Here is a 16,664-nt window from a genome sequence, read left to right as displayed (position 1 = left end):
GTTTCCTCATGAGGGACAAGAAGTCACTATAATTGTAGACTCCAGCCAATATTGCAATAATCTAAAGCTGACATAAGATACAAGAGTTCCACATAATAGAGAATCAGTCTATCCCACCAAAGAAATTCAAGAAAAAACATGGCAAACCTTTGAGAAAAGCCTCAAATTAAATGATGAAGGAATGGGAAAATATTCTTTAAATAGCTTGCCACTTTCACCTAAATCATATGGAAAGCCTACAAATGTTCAACCACAGATCTTAGAAAAATCAGTAAAAATGTTTGATGGAGCATTTGTTAGAGCTGAAACACTTGCAGAAGAAACTAAAGACAAAGACATTCTTAGTTGGTTTTACAAAGATAAAAATGAAACTATAGCAACAGTTGTAGATGTCAATATTCCCATAGAGCAATATGGCAATGGCTATAAGATCATGCAAAAAATGGGATGTGAAGGAAAATGACCAATCGGTAAGCGACAAGAAGGTATTTCAGAACCTATTTGTCCTCACTCACATTCTAAAGAAGATAAATCAGGACTTGGATATCTAAAATCAAATAAAAAACAACATAATTATCAATAGCCAAGGTGGAGAAAGAAAGCAGTCCCTAAAGAAGAACCATGGCAAGAAGAGCTACACCAAGCATCAAAAACAATAGCCAACAAACAAAAACAAGAAGAAGATGAGAAACAATAGGAAGGACTTGCAATCAAAAGAGAAGAAGAATCTTTCAAACAAGTTCAAAGAATACAAACAAGTGTTGTATCTGAGCAAGATATTCTAGAAGCAATGAAGGAAGAGATGGGCAAAATCAGAGAACTATTTGCACCATACAATATTCCTATATGGTATAGTGGTGTAATCCTAGACAATGGTTTTGAGACAAATTCAAATGAATATGAATGGGGTTCAGATTTATCATCTAGTGTATCAAGTGAAGAAAAGGATGAAGAACACACAACTATTACAAATGAAAACTCATCTTTCATAAAACAAAGGATAGAGTTAGAAAGAAGACAAGAAGAAATCAAAATTCAAAGGAAAGAGGCATATACAAGACAACAAAAGAAAGAGGATGAAAAAGAACAAGAAGTAACACCACAAGAAACAAAAATAGTTATTGATCAAGTATCAAAAAATATCAAATTTCTATTGAATGATGAGAAAGATGTACCAAGGTATGGAAGAACCATGGAAGAACTAATAGATAGTCAAACAGGATTGACTATTAGTCCAAAAGAAGTTGAGTTCGAGAGAAGACATAAGATAGCAAAAAAATCCTCTATGTCATGTACACAAGTGTGTCAACTTCAAAATACAAATGATTCTATTGAAATTAATCAAGAAGGAACTTGCAGTATTAAAGATGTATGTGTTGATATAATTCATTTTTTTGAGGGGCAAGTGTCAGATGAAGAGTCACTTGATTGTGAACCACAAAATACCAATACTAATTTTGTTAGAACTGATTGGAGAACAATTGGGAGAGACTATCCTCAAGAGCATTATATCTATGACATTACCTACTCTATGCCAAATTATGACTATTATGTCATGAACCTTGAAGCACCTAACAATGACAATGACTATGACTTACCCTTTCTTCATCCAGAACTAATTGATTGGGATAACCTAGAAAACCATGAATTGGATGTCTTTTCCAATGACCATGAATTAGTTTTATATCTTAATGTTGTCAAACCCATAACACCTAAGATATCTTCCATCATGGAATCAAGTAACATTTCTTGCAGTCAGGAGAATGCCAAACTTTCCAGTCACAAAATTGAAATAAAACAACGAAAAAGACCTAGTGCTGAAAACCATTTCATGGCAACACTAGATCAATCAAGAGGAAAAATAAAGGACATATCTAATGGTGAAAATGTTTTTGAGGCTCTAGAAGATGGAAAATTTTACATCCTCCTTGCATATTTTTAGGAGAGATTTGCTATTCTAATAGAGCCAACAGAAGCAATAAACATTAGCACACCAAAGGATCCCAAGATACTTCATCCTGCTGCATCATTATTAGATGAAGAAAGGAAATAATACATAGAATTCTTCAGACAAAGACAGATAGATTTTTCTTGGTCCTATGCAGATATGCCAGGACTTGATCCAGATCTTATCATGCATCATCTCAATGTGGATCTATAAGAAAAACTAGTTAAACAAAAGCTAAGGAAGATGAATCCACACATCTCTCTCCTTGTAAAAGCTGAGCTAAAAAAACTATTGGATGTTGGTTTCATAAGACCTATTGCCTATATAAAATGGGTTTTAAGCATTGTGCTAGTATCAAAGCCAGATTAGAGCATAAGAGTCTGCACCGATTTCAGAGATTTGAGGCATGTCCCAAAGATGATTTCGCACTACCCAACATTGATATAATTGTGGACTTATCAACAAGACATGAGATGTTTTCATTAATGGATGGATTCTCAGGATACAATCAAATAAGAATTGCTCCTAAAGATCAAGAAAATACAACATTCACCTGTGCATGGGGTACTTATTGCTGGAATGTTATGCCATTTGGGCTTAAGAATGCAGGAGAAACTTATCTAAGAGCCATGACAACAATTGTTCATGATATGATGCGTACATTTATGGAAGATTATGTAGATGGAATACTTGTAAAATCCCATACAAGGAAAGAACATTTGAACATATTGGGCAAGATCTTTGATAGGCTCGAACAATATCAGTTAAGATTGAATCCAAAGAAATGTGCATTTGGAGCAACCTCTTGAAAACTTCTTGGGTACATTATATCAGCTTGTGGAATTGAAGTAGATCCAGAAAAGGTCAAAGCTATCATGGAAATGGAACCAACTAGAAACATAAGTCAATTGCATTCTCTACAAGGAAGATTGTAATCAATTAGAAGATTTGTCTCTCAATTAGTAGATAGATGTCATCCATTCACTCATCTTTTACATAAGAATGTTCCATTCAAATAGGATCATAAGTGAAAAGAACCTTTTATGTAAATTAAAAAAATATCTGACTAATCCTCCAGTACTTGTATCACCAATCAAAGAGAAACCAATGTTTCTTTTTATCTTAGTGACAAATGTATCATTAGGAGCTCTTTTAGCACAACATGATGAAGAAGGTAAAGAAAGAGCAGTGTATTACATCTGTAGAATACTTGTAGGCTATGAATTGAACTATACACCAGTAGAGAAGACATGCCTAGCAGTTGTATTTGCAACTCAAAAAATGCGACATTATATGCTGACTCATTTCGTGAAACTTATAGCAAAAATAGATCCACTAAAGTATTTGCTAAACAAGTCAACTTTGATAGGAAGGCTGGTAAAATGGGTTATGGTACTAAGTGAGTTTGATATAGAATATGTTGATTGAAAAGCTATCAAAGGATAGGCCATTACTGATCAATTAGCTGAAGCACTCTTACAAGATGACATACCATTGCACATTAAATTTCTTGATGTAGACATTCTGACAATAAGTACAAATTTTGGGAGTTGTACTTTTATGGTTCCTATACACAATATGGATCAGGCGTGGGAATTTTGTTCATCACACCTCAGGGATGCACAATTCAAAAATCATATAGACTACGGTTTCCATGCACAAACAATACTACAAAACATGAAACATTGACTATTGGGCTCAAAATGGCTATTGAATGAAACATTAAGGAATTACATGTTTATGGTGATTCACAACTTATAATCAACCAAATAAATGAGGATTATCAAACTAAGGATGACAAGATCTTGCTGTAAAAATAGTTGGTAGAAGATTTTAAAGAACACTTTGAAGAAGTATCATTCACTCAGATCCCAAGAAATGAGAATAAAGCAACAAAAGGAATGGCTACAATAGCATCTTTCTTGCAGAATCAGTATAATCAAACAACATTATGAATTCCTGGTGGAAGATATCTTGAAACCTACCATTGAATCCCAACATACCCACATGATTTGCCATATATTTGGAACTGATCAATCCTTATACGACCAAACTTATCAATACTTAAAAGAGAATACCCTTCCTCTTGACCTATCCCGCAATCAGAGAATAAATTTTATCCTTCAGTCATCTCGCTATACTATTATTATTGATACCTTATATAGGTGAGGTCTAGATAGCACTTTACTGAGATTTCTCAAACAAGAAGAATCTGAGAAAGTCCTTAACAAAGTTCACGTTGTTGGCCATTTGGTGGAATTGACTATGTGTTGCATTGATGTTTTGTCATTGATGTCAACACTAGCTATTTGGATGCTTTACCGACACCCTTTTGGTCCTGGTAGGATGAGTGGTTTTTGGTTAACTTGGATTAGATATGATTTGATAGACTTCGGTACAGTCTGGTGATGGAATTGACTCGTTCATGATTCTTATACTCATATTTGGTCAGTTGGTTTTGGTTTGGTGATTGGATGCTATCCTTCTTGCTTAGAAGAGTGGTTTCTAGTTTCGGTGAGGGTTTCATCGACATAGCTTTTGATGGAGATCTTTGATGAATTACATGAGTGGTGTTGGTGCAACTTCTGATGGAGTTTCAGGATGTTGTTGGCGATCATGTTCGAGACTTGGTGTTTGGAGATCATTGCTAAAACGTGTGGACCTACACCTGGTCCTAGTTGATCTAGGTTATGAACCGATATTAATGTAACGTGTGGATAAGACCTATTGATGTATTTTTGGGATGTCTTATGTGTTGATATTACTTGTTTGGTCTAAGGCTGACATGGTTTGTAATTATGTAATTAGTTTATTATCTGGTGGCTGACCTGATTGTTTATGGTCGAGGGTTTGTATATATAGATGTAAGATCTCATTGTAGATCATCATGGTTAATGTAAGAGGTCATGGTCAGGGAATGTAAAGTGTGAATAATGTAATATCAGGAAGAGGAGTTGGTTGATCATTGGAGATTGAATTGGGTTTATGTAAGAGAATTTAGTCCTTTGGTATTGAGCTTAACCGGAACTATACTCTGGCATAGGAGATGCTATCTTTTGTAGTTCAACACTTCTCTGGATTGTTGTTTGGATTTATATGTAGTTAGTGAGGCTCCTTTTGTCATGAGTAGTGTGCTCTAGGCTATTGGCCTTCCTGCAAGTGCAGGCCCCTTCATTGTAATTCACATACTTACTGCAAAAGTATTATCTAACTGTGGGTAGGCTTCCCACCATGGTTTTTCCCTTTACCAAGTTTTCCATGTACAAATATTGGTGTCATGTGAATGGTATTTATTCTGTGATTATTGTTTACGCTTAATTGGTTTATCTGCTATTCTGGTATTAATGCTTTGGGTTCTAGTATTAAAGTTTTAATTGCTAGTGCTTTTGGTAATCTGTGACAACTGATTCACCCCCTATCTCAGTTGTCTTTCGATTATCTAAACTGTCTAACAATTGGTATCAGAGCTTTGGTCCTCTCTATAGAAAGATTAACTGCTTGAGGAAGATCCTATGGCAACTAACAGTTCAAGTTCATCCAGTTCTTCTGGAGCTATCTTTCGAAGGGATATACCGAGGCTTGAGGGAACAAACTATACATTATGGAAGATTCAGATGGAGACTCATCTAAGATGTCTTGGAAAGGAGATTTGGGAGATCACACAGAATGGTGTCACACCCTATAATCCGGGATTTGGAAATCCTCCTCTGAAAAACCTGGATAAGAAGCTTGTTTATGATTGTAGAGAAAGAGAAGCCCTCTTGTGTGCATTTTTTGATCAACAAATAATGGGATTAACAAACAAATTATCTAGAAAGGCTATATGGGATAAGTTGCAGAATCTTAATGAAGGTGACCCTACAGTGAAGATTGCTAAACTTGATGGTTATCGGGTGAGATATGAAAACCCAAAGATGGAAGAAGATGAAAGGATCAATGCATTCATGGAAAGGTTAAATGGGATTGTTATGGGAATTCAATGTATGGTTTACTATTGGCCTACTACGGAGAGATATTCATTCACATATGCCAAGAAATGCAAACAATGTCAGATCCATGGGAATCTCATCCACGCACAAGCACAAGAATTGCATCCTATGGCAAGATCATGGCCATTCTCCCAATGGGGCCTTGATTTGGTAGGTAAGATAAACCCTTCATCCTCTAATGGACATAAGTTCATTTTGACTGCTATTGAATATTTCACTAAATGGATTGAGGTAGTACCTTTGATGAAAGTGACAGGAAAACAAATATCATCATTCATCTTGAATTATATAATCTATCGCTATGGAGTCCCTATGACCATTATCACTGATAATGGACGACCATTTAAGAATCAAGATGTGAAGGAACTATTTGAGCGATTCCATATCCAACATAGGTTTTCTACTCAATATTATCCACATGGAAATGGTCAAGCTGAGGCATCAAACAAAATTATCTTGAAAATATTGAAGAAAACAATCAATGAAGCTGGTAAAGACTGGCACATTCAGCTAAATCCTGCTCTTTGGGCATATCGAACTAGCATCCGCACACCAACGAGAGAAACTCCATATTGCTTAGTCTATGGATTAGAAGCCATATTACCAATAGAAGTAGAGATACCTTCTTTATGAGTTTCCTTGAAAGCTCTTATACCAGAAGAAGAAGAACGCGTCTCTAGACTTCAAGAACTTGAGCTGATTCAAGAATGTCACCAAAATGCAACAGATCATTTGAAGGCATATCAATAGAGAATGGCAAGAAGTTATAATCATAGAGTCAAGCCACAATTTTTTCAGATTGGAGATATAGTTCTAAGGGAGAATTTGAGAAATCAACAAGATTGAGAAAAGAAGGGTAAATTTGAACCAAATTGGTTAGGTCCTTTTGTCATAGTAGCAGCATATGGCTCAGGAGCATACAAGTTATCTAACCCTAAATGTGATTGGTTTGATGAGCCTATCAATTCCATCCATCTCAAGAAATTCTATGCTTCAGATATAAAGTCCTGAAAAAAATTAGTAAAAAGCATATAAAGTCCTGAAGAAATAAGTAAAAATCAGAAAAGCAGAAAATCCCTAAAAAGCATAAAACAATGAAAACAAAGGAAAAAAATCAAAATATGAAAAAATGCAATACATTTAGACAGTGAAAACCTTATAAACATGCGCTATCTAAAAAGTGAGTTCTTCCATCTATGAGATTGCTTCACACACCTATCCACTCCATCCTATTTGCATGTATATCTTCCATCTATCTTAGCTCATCCATTTATCTTTCACATCCATTTTCTCTAAATCATTTAGCAGGAAATATGTAGCTTACCAACAATTATCAATCTTTGACATACTTAGTGTAGTCACTGTCTTGGATTTTATCAAAGTCAATCATATCTCCATTATATCCCACAATAGTTTGGATTATTCTTCATACATCAATATTAAAGTTTTGTTTCTGCTAGGGAAAAAATCCTAATTCCTTTTGCTAAGGTTATCTTTTGAATCTTTGAAAATCCAAAACATTCGAAAAACTTAGAAAAAAAAAACATCTAGGGTTTTGAAACAGATAACGAGCAACAAAGCAATGAAGATCAAGGTATTTTGTAACAATTGAATTGTTAAACTCAGAAAACAAGGAATCAACCAACAAGTAATGAAATATTATCAATTATTATTCATCAAGATGATTATATCAGTTAATGACCATGAGAACATGTGAATGACATACAAGATTCAGTGTTTATATCTTGATTTTATTGCTAATCATGTACTCTATGCAACTCAAGGATGTCCATTACTAGAGAAGCTATGATGGGACATGATTATTTTCTTTGTTTGTTGTCTATGGTTTATCTCTTATTAAGCTATGTACTTGTCTAAGGATATGATTGGCAAAAGATCAAGGAGGATATTTTGAGTCATGCATGAAAGGAGATAATCCTTGTCTATTCCGCAAAAAATACTCAGGTCAGCTTGATTCATTTTATCAAGTTGCTTGTATAAACTTGCTATATCAAAATCCATGTGAGAAATACTTAGGTCATCTTCAATCATTATGTCAAGTTGCTTGTATTTTATTACAACATTTCAAAGGCTCAATGATGAAATCAAGCATTGTTATAAGACAACATATGGAGAATGGAAGTATCATTTTAGTTAGATCATTATTCATCTACATTATAAGCATTCATTGTCAGTTGCATTATAAGCATTTAATTCCATTTAGAGATCAACGGTCATAAATAAAGATTGAGTATATTTGGAGAAACAGAAACAATTTGCATTTGATCATTGTAGGTTCATTTATCTTTAGAATCATTTCATTTATCATCATTCATTTCATTTAGTTGCATTTCAATCATTGCATTAGTTTGCATTCCATTAAGTTTATTTCATAATCATGTAGTATATCATCATTATTATTTACATTAGGATCTTTATCATTTTAAAGTTCATTTTTAACCATTAAAGTCATTTAGTTGCATCTTTGCATTTAGATTCATTCATCATAATCATTATAAGCATTGCATATAAGAAATCAAAAACATTTCATATAGATCATTTGCATTTCCAATCATTATATGCATACACTTCAAAAATAAAAAATCAACATTCATTTGCATTTCATGTGGATCATTTGCATTTAAAATCATATAAAAATAAATAAAAAAATCGATCATTCATTTACATTTCCATATAGATCATTGCATTTGCATCATTTAAGTAAAGCATATCATTTAAGTTAGTGATCATTTTTCATTTGCATCCATGATCATTAAAATAAAAAATCATCAATTGCATTTTGTATTTCATTATCATTGCATCATATAGAACATCATCATCATGAAAATAAAGAAAATATAATCATAACATCATCCATGTAATCAATGCAGATAGATCATCATCATATAGAGTAACATGCATAATAAACCAAAGATCATCATATAGAGTCCATGTTTTCATATAGACCATCATAAAACAATAAAATGTCCAACTATATAATGATATCAGATCAATAATAAAATACAAGTGCCTCATCAAGATAAATCAAGTCAAGGCCATCCTATGCCACTACTACCTAACTCTGTTCATCTTTGTGACCGTGGGTGAGAAGATCCTCTAGATGGTTGTCCCCCCTGATCACCACTCCTCTAAGGAGGTCCCATGACTCCATTGCTGCTAGTATCCATCCTCACAGTAGTATGATAGCTACCTACCCTTTGGCTCTCTATGACTAAATCCTCATATAGTCATCACCAGTGTGTTGTCTCCTTCCCGACCCAAAATTATGCTCTGATGATATCAACTGAGAGAGTGCTAGATACAACTTGCTGAATGTGATCAAGAAGACCCTAAGTATCATGTTGTCTCCTAACAACCTTGTCTCTCTTTGTCATGAGTGTCTGCACCTGTGCCCTAAGATGATCTATCTGTGCTCTGAGACTACCCAAGGTTTCCTACTCTGGCACATCTTGTTGAGGAACATGATCCCAATGATGAATACTAAGAGGGGGGGGGGTGAATTAGTATGCCAAAACTTACTGTACTTAAACACTTTACTAGACTACCAGTAAATCGGTAAAACAGTTTAGCAGACAAACCGGTTAGTAAACATGCAAACCAAATAGCAAATAATGCATTCACCCATAGAAGCACAAATACCATAACACAAGATATTTTGACATGGAAACCCAAATGGGAAAAACCATAGTGAGATGGAACTGACAAGTAACTATCTACAGAATAGGAACTAGACCGGTTAAGGTCATACAATGTTCTTTACTAGAACAGATCCTATTAGGAATCTCAATCTTTGTTAGGAGATAAGTCTGATTAAAGACTACCTTGCTAGAGGATTTTAGATCCACAGATGCGAACCACATTGTTAAAGGATTTGCAAAAGGCTTTTGGGCCTACCCAGTTAAGGGCTTCAAACTTGTTGAAGATGTGAGTAATCAACAAGTGAGTGATCTAGCAAATAGCACAGATTGCTTGGTTAGATCCTTGATAGCTCATTCCTAATGCATTCCAAAATTACTTCAGTTTTCCACACATTCACACTTTGCCTCTTCTCACAGACCTACTTTCTCTTCTGTATTTTCCCTTACAAAAACTCATCAACCACCTTAAACCCTTGCAACAACTTAAAACCCTAGACATGATGTCCTTATAAAAGAATCTGATTTCATGTCGGTCAAATAGGATTACAATACAATTTCCTAGGTTCAATGCATCTAGACATATTCTATAACATGACACAAAAAACACCATTAAAGTGTCGGCACCAACAAACAATTGGTGGATGGTAACTCATCACAAAATGTCGGTTGGTAACTCATCACAGAGTATTACCAGTTCATTCAAAAATAATGATTTAAGCAAAATATCGGTTGCCGGTTTAACAATAATGAAGACTGGGAAATATGAGTTGTGCCGCTTCGTTCCTTCATACCGCTTGAGATCCTCGAATTGCTTGGAGTCTTCATACCGCTTCAGATCGGTAAACACTTTCTGCAAAACACCGATAGTCTAAAGACTATAATACATCATATCGGTTGGAACAAATACTGGTTGAGCTTTAACTTATACATACAAAAGTGATCTCAAGTCAAGTGTGTGTCCATCAATGACAATCACAACATTAATCATAAAAAATGCCAACAATCTCCCCCTTTGGCATTGGTGGCAACACTTAGGAAAATTTTGACATCTAAGTGTTTTACAACAAAAATATGCCATAATCAAAATTACTCCCCCTAAGCATATACACTATCCCTTTTGCAGAAAATACAATGTATACTACTCCTTAACAGAAATAAATGAAAGTATACATCAAAACATTCAAAATTTATACTTCTCCCCCTTTGCCAATAATGACAAAAAAATATTACAGACCAACCCCTGTTTCATTCGTATTAAAAGAATAAGTGTTTATGACAGTAAAGAGTAAAACTTGTCAAAAACTGATTTGAAGTCTTGCAAAAATTGCTTCATGGATAAGGACCATGAGTCAAGTAGGGATGTAGCCACCTCTTTCTCTGTTTGCATCTAGGAGACTTGTTCTTCCATGGCATCTAGCATGCTCATCTCTTGAGTGACCGTTAGGGCATCAAGATTTAGGTAGCACTTCTAGAGATTTTGCAGTCTTAGTAGTAGGACTAGTTGAAGTTCTTGCAAATTTCATGTCCGGTTGCTTATCTCTACCTCTAGTCTTGCAGACTGCAGTTGAAGCCGGTGAACAGTTTGACCATACGTGGAAAAGCAATCATATGGCAGCTTGAAGGTGCTAATAAATGACTGCATATCAGATTGCAGTTTGTTCTTCTGAATAAGCACATCATCATAGAATAACTAAGGTTGGCAAATCTTGTTGAGTAGAAGATTTCCCTCATTCATTGCATCTTTGATGGCCTTTTGTGCCTTCTGGAGATCAGACCAGAGCTTTGTTAGTTTTTTCACCAGGGCAGTGTCCAAAGCCTTTTGATGTACCTTCTTGGCATTTGCTTCTACAACCTCTTCCAGGCTTTGTACCTGGTCTTCTACAACTGAGCATAGGAGATTCAATTGTGCAAGTGAGGAATAGGTACTAGGAAGGTTCATACCAGGTATCAAATTGGTAAGTGTTTCCACCATATTTTGGATAACATCTTCCTCCTTTTTCCTCCTTAGAGCATCCAATCGCTCTTAAGTGATCTTAATGCTCTGCAATAGCTCTGATTCATTTGCAGACTGGAGATCAATAGGATTGGTAATTTTAGCTGGTTTGGCCTGACTACTGGTTGCCATTGGAGTCTCCACTTGTGTGCTCTTTTCCGTTGCTTCCTTGTCCTAGGATTTTTGCTGGTCTTCTTGAGCCTTCCTCTGCTCCTCTTCTTCTTTCTTTCTTTTCTCTTCTTCTTTTCTCTTCTCTTCATCTTTTCGCTTCTTCTCTTCTTCATCCTCCTTCTTCTCCTCTTCCTTTTTCCTCTTTTTCTCTTCCTGTTTCTTCTCTTCCTCTTTCCGCTTCTCCTCTTCTTTCTTTTCCTCTTCCTTCTTCTTCCTCTCTTCCTCTTGTTTCTTGTTTTCCTCTTCTTTTCTCTTATTCTCCTCTTCTTTTCTTTTATCCTCTTCCTCTTTCTTCTTTTTCTCCTCTTTTCTCTTATCCTCTTCCTCTTTCTTTGTTTTCTCCTCTTTTCTCTTATCCTCTTCCTCTTTCTTCTTTTTCTCCTCTTTTCTCTTATCCACTTCCTCTGCCTATTTCTTCTTTTAAGCTTCCTGTTGCTTCTTTTCTTCTTCTGCCTTCTTTTCCTATCCTATTCCTTCTGATGGTGCATCTTGAGTAACATTTTCACCATCTAAGGCATCTTCATCAATGGGGTCCATTTGTTCTATGACTAGTTCTTCTTCACTATCATACACTACATCCGGTTTACCAGTTTTCGATTCTCGCTCAACTTTTCTGTTGGCTTCAGCCACTTGATGCATCTTAAGAGCTTCTTGAGCATGAGTATGTGTATCTTGATCACTTCTCGACCCTTTCCTTCTAGTAATAGGAGTCTTCTTCTTCTCATGAAGAAGAGGCCTTTGTATTTATTCATAACTTTGAAAAATTCTAAATTTGATACATCAAGAAAATGTTGAGCAAATATTTTCTCCCTCATTTCCTATTCCTTTTCTATGGCAATGCACTATTTATTGTCTAAAGAATTATACAAAGAATCCAGTTTCTCAGATCTAATTTATGAAGGTGATCGGTCATTAACACATAAATACTTAATAATTTCCTGTTCAATTGCTTCCTTTTCATCATCATTGAAATCATCAAAACAATCAATTAAATCATTCAACACTTTTCTCCTAATATTCTTTATAGTTCTTTGACAATGTGTCAAAGGTTTGTAAGAAGAAATGTCAATATTTACCAGTGCAGATGATGCCAGTTCATTATTTGTCTTTTTCTTTGTTTGCCTAGTCTTCTTCTTAGGCGGTTCTTCTGACATAGTTTCTTCTGAGTCAAGTGTATTGCTTTTTGTCTTGCACTGTCTCTCAAAGACTTTTGTAGGTGTCACTTCCGGTTTCTTCTTAACTAGTGACTGCTTGGTCATTTTGGGACTAGCTGCAGTAACCAGTGCCGATGCTGAAGGCATTGCTTTTCCTTTCTTTTCAGAGGGTTCTACAACTGGTGCAACCCTTTCCAAATAGGTGCTAGTTCTCTTTGCCTTAGGATCAAGGGGTGAGGTGATTAGGGTAGAAGCATACCCGTCTAGCATATCATTCATTACCTCATAGCTCATAGGCTCTACTTCTTCCTGCCTAGGCTCAACGACCTCCATTAAGCATTCATCCACTTTGATGGTGAAGCAGATGTCTTCCTCATACTTTTTGACTAAATCACTGGATATTCTTATCCTTTGGCTCATCTTGCGTCTGAAATCATCAAAGTATTTGTTCAATGCTTCTGGATAGCCGGTTCCAACCGCTTGTAGGCTCTCCTTGATTTGTTTTGTTACCGGTTGGTCGACAGACCACTGAATATCACCTACTCCTAGAAAATAACCTTGAAAGTAAAAGAACAACCCAACCAGTAGTTGTTCGAACTTGAATCTTAGTGCATTGTCCTGTTTGATTGACTTAAGATTCAACATAAGTTGTCTTTGCATACAAGTGCATAGATCAAACGATGCATCCTCCTTGATCATCCTGTAAGCAGCATTTACCACTGCAGCAGAGCTAGAATTAATTCTGCTAGCAGAGAGCGTTTGGTAACCTATCACCATGCAAGCATACTTGACTAGATCGTCCTTGATTGAGTTGACGATCATGCCACATGAGTCGCTCACTGAACCGATGAGCTTGGATATTTCAGTCTTGCTAACCTTCCTTAGGGCTGGGACTTCCACTATATTGCAGAAATCAATGACAACATGAATCACTTTCGGGGTGATATCATGTGTCCACTCTAGGTACATCTTGTCACCGTGTACCTTGCTTAGAATAATGAAAATGTGATCATCCAAAAATTCTTCAAGAAAGTAAACTGCATTTTGGAGTTTCTGTTAGGAATCCCACAGATACTGAGAGGGGGGGGGGTGAATCAGTATCTAACCGGTGATTAGATTTTCTTGACTTAAAACATGCAGAACATATTATAACAGTGTATCGGTATGGAAGAAATAATGTAATAAACAGAATTAAGAACATCCACATGAAAAGCACACCATAACACAAGGTTTTAATGAGGAAACCCGGTGTGGGAAAAAGCTCAGTGGGATTTGTGACCCACAATATTCACTCACTGGCCAATAAGAGAATATTAATTACAATAGGGGCCTGCACATGCAGGAAGGCCAACTACCTAGAGCTCACTGCTCAATGGGAAGTCTCACTGACTTACAATGAGGATTATACAAATCCAATATCTTGTACTGCTTTACAATAGCATCTATAATTCCTAATCCAGTACCGGTTGTTGCTCTGCTTCTTACATAAACCCTTTAGCCTATATTTCACATAATAGGTCTACCTAATATTTTCTTTATCGCTTACATATCTCCCTCTAAATGTCTACAATGATCTCTTTTATATAGAAGAGTCATTTTACAATTTGCCAAGTTGGCTTACAAAGTTTTTACAATAAAAAACAAAATATAATATAACAAAATCCTGTCGGCCTCTGTGCCAGTATACTTCCTTTCTTTATGCCGGTGCTGGTGTCCTAAGTGCCGGTGTAGAGTGTGATCTGCTAATGCCGGTATAATGCCTTTGTCGGTGCCATAAGATTGCAAGGTTGCCACCAATGACAAAACCTTCAATCACATACAATGTCTCATTGGAGTGTGCATATGCCAACAATCTCCTCCTTTGGCATTGATGGCAACACTCATGAGAAATTTCAAAAGTGCATCCAAAAAATGTGAAGTCCAAAAATGTTACCAAAAATGTGTGTGCTCCCCCTGAGCATATGATTCCTATGATGTTGAATTTTTTCATCCCACTACTCCCCCTTTGGCATGAATGACAAAGGTTGTCAAGATATCAGTAGAGTTTGTAGTTTCAACCTTGTAACTGGATAGTTACAATTTGAAATAGATTTGCCAAAATCAAGTTTATACTCTCCATAAACTTTTTACTATATCTTATTGCAGTCTCTGTTCTCTTAACTGTACCGGTGAGATGCTGCAAATGCTCTGTCGGTGTTTTCTGTCCCTGTATTAGTGCCTCAGATACTTCCTTTCACAGTGATGCTAGATAGTCCAATCTTGGACTTTGTTTTAATCTCAAATGCTTTGCCTTATTCACTATTCTTTCTTTCTCTCTTTCCAATTTAAGTAAATCTTCTTCCAAATTTGTTATCTTCTCCTCAAAAACTGATAGTGTATCAGGCGAGTTAACAAAATTATCTGTAAGTTTGTTGATTTCATCCTATACCTTGGTCATCTTCTTATCAATATCTACAGTCAAAATGTTTGTGTTATAGGTGTCTTTGTACAGAGTTTTGTACTCTTTCAATAAATTACACAATTCCGGTAGAAGTGTCAAAATCTCTATTACACTTCTTTATTTGCTCATCAAAGAATTTCTGCTTTTCAATTTCTAATTTATCCTTCAATGTCTCTTCCTTTATTCTCTCAATGTTTTTTGTGATATATTTACATAGTGTATCAAGTTGTCCTAAAGAATCTTTATTATCTATATTACAGTTAGGAGCAATTACCTTCAAAATTGGTATGGTATCATCAATTGCCTTATAAGCTTGTGAGCTGCAGTCTATTATCTTTTTGATTGAATCTAATAGTACCTCAGTCACATTAGTTGATTTGTAGCCTGATGATGAACCAACATTTTGAGTACTGCTAGTGGAAGTAACCAAGCTTGTATTGACCTTTGGTAGGTCTGTTTGTGTTTGCATTTCCTTAAGCAATGGTTTTTCTACTTCTCTAGTTGCTGGAGGCACTGTTTCCTTATGTTCCTGTTCCTATTGTTGTTGTTCCAGTTTTAGAGCCTTTTGCTCTATTTGTTTCTCTATTTGTTGCATTGTCTCAATCTGAGTCTGAGTCTCTACCTTTTTCTCTTTGTTATCTGCCAGTTTCTCCTGTGTGTTTTCATTTTGCTTAGCTATTGGAGGCTCACTAGTCATTTCAGTTTTATCAGCTGTATCTTTGTCTACCACAATGTTGATCTTTTGAGTATCAACATCCACAGTATATAAGACTTCAGGATTAGGATTACCATCCTCTACATCCATATTCTTTGCTGCCGGTTGATCTTTTGTAGCTATTGTTTTTACTGGTGGAGTAATCAAAGGAGGTGGGGGTAAGTTGTCTTTAACCTTGATACTAGGTGGTCCACCAACTTTACCTTTACCCTTATCTCTATCTTTCTGATAAACTTTTATAGGTTTGGGGTTCCTTTATTCTTCTTGTTTTTCTTTTTCAACTAGGAATATATCCCATCCATTTTCTGTCTCCTCAGTCACCTCATTAACTCTTCCAACCATTAAAGCAATGTGCCAGTGTGCAGTAGAGAATACCGATCGGTTAGCTTAAGCAATTAGGTCATCGATTTCTTTGGGTGAATTCACTGGATATACAACAAGTAGTTTTTCAATCTCTATTTTCTTGTCCAGTTCTATTACTGCTTGTCTTCTTGCTTCCAGTCTCTTAAATAGTTCATCTGGAATTTCATTTACTACTTCCATAAAAAATTTCTTATACATATCCATATGTAATATAACACTATTTTCAACTTGT

The sequence above is a fragment of the Cryptomeria japonica genome, chromosome 3 (genome assembly GCF_030272615.1).
Source record: "Cryptomeria japonica chromosome 3, Sugi_1.0, whole genome shotgun sequence".
Lineage (NCBI taxonomy): Eukaryota > Viridiplantae > Streptophyta > Pinopsida > Cupressales > Cupressaceae > Cryptomeria > Cryptomeria japonica.
This window is presented reverse-complemented; position numbering follows the sequence as displayed.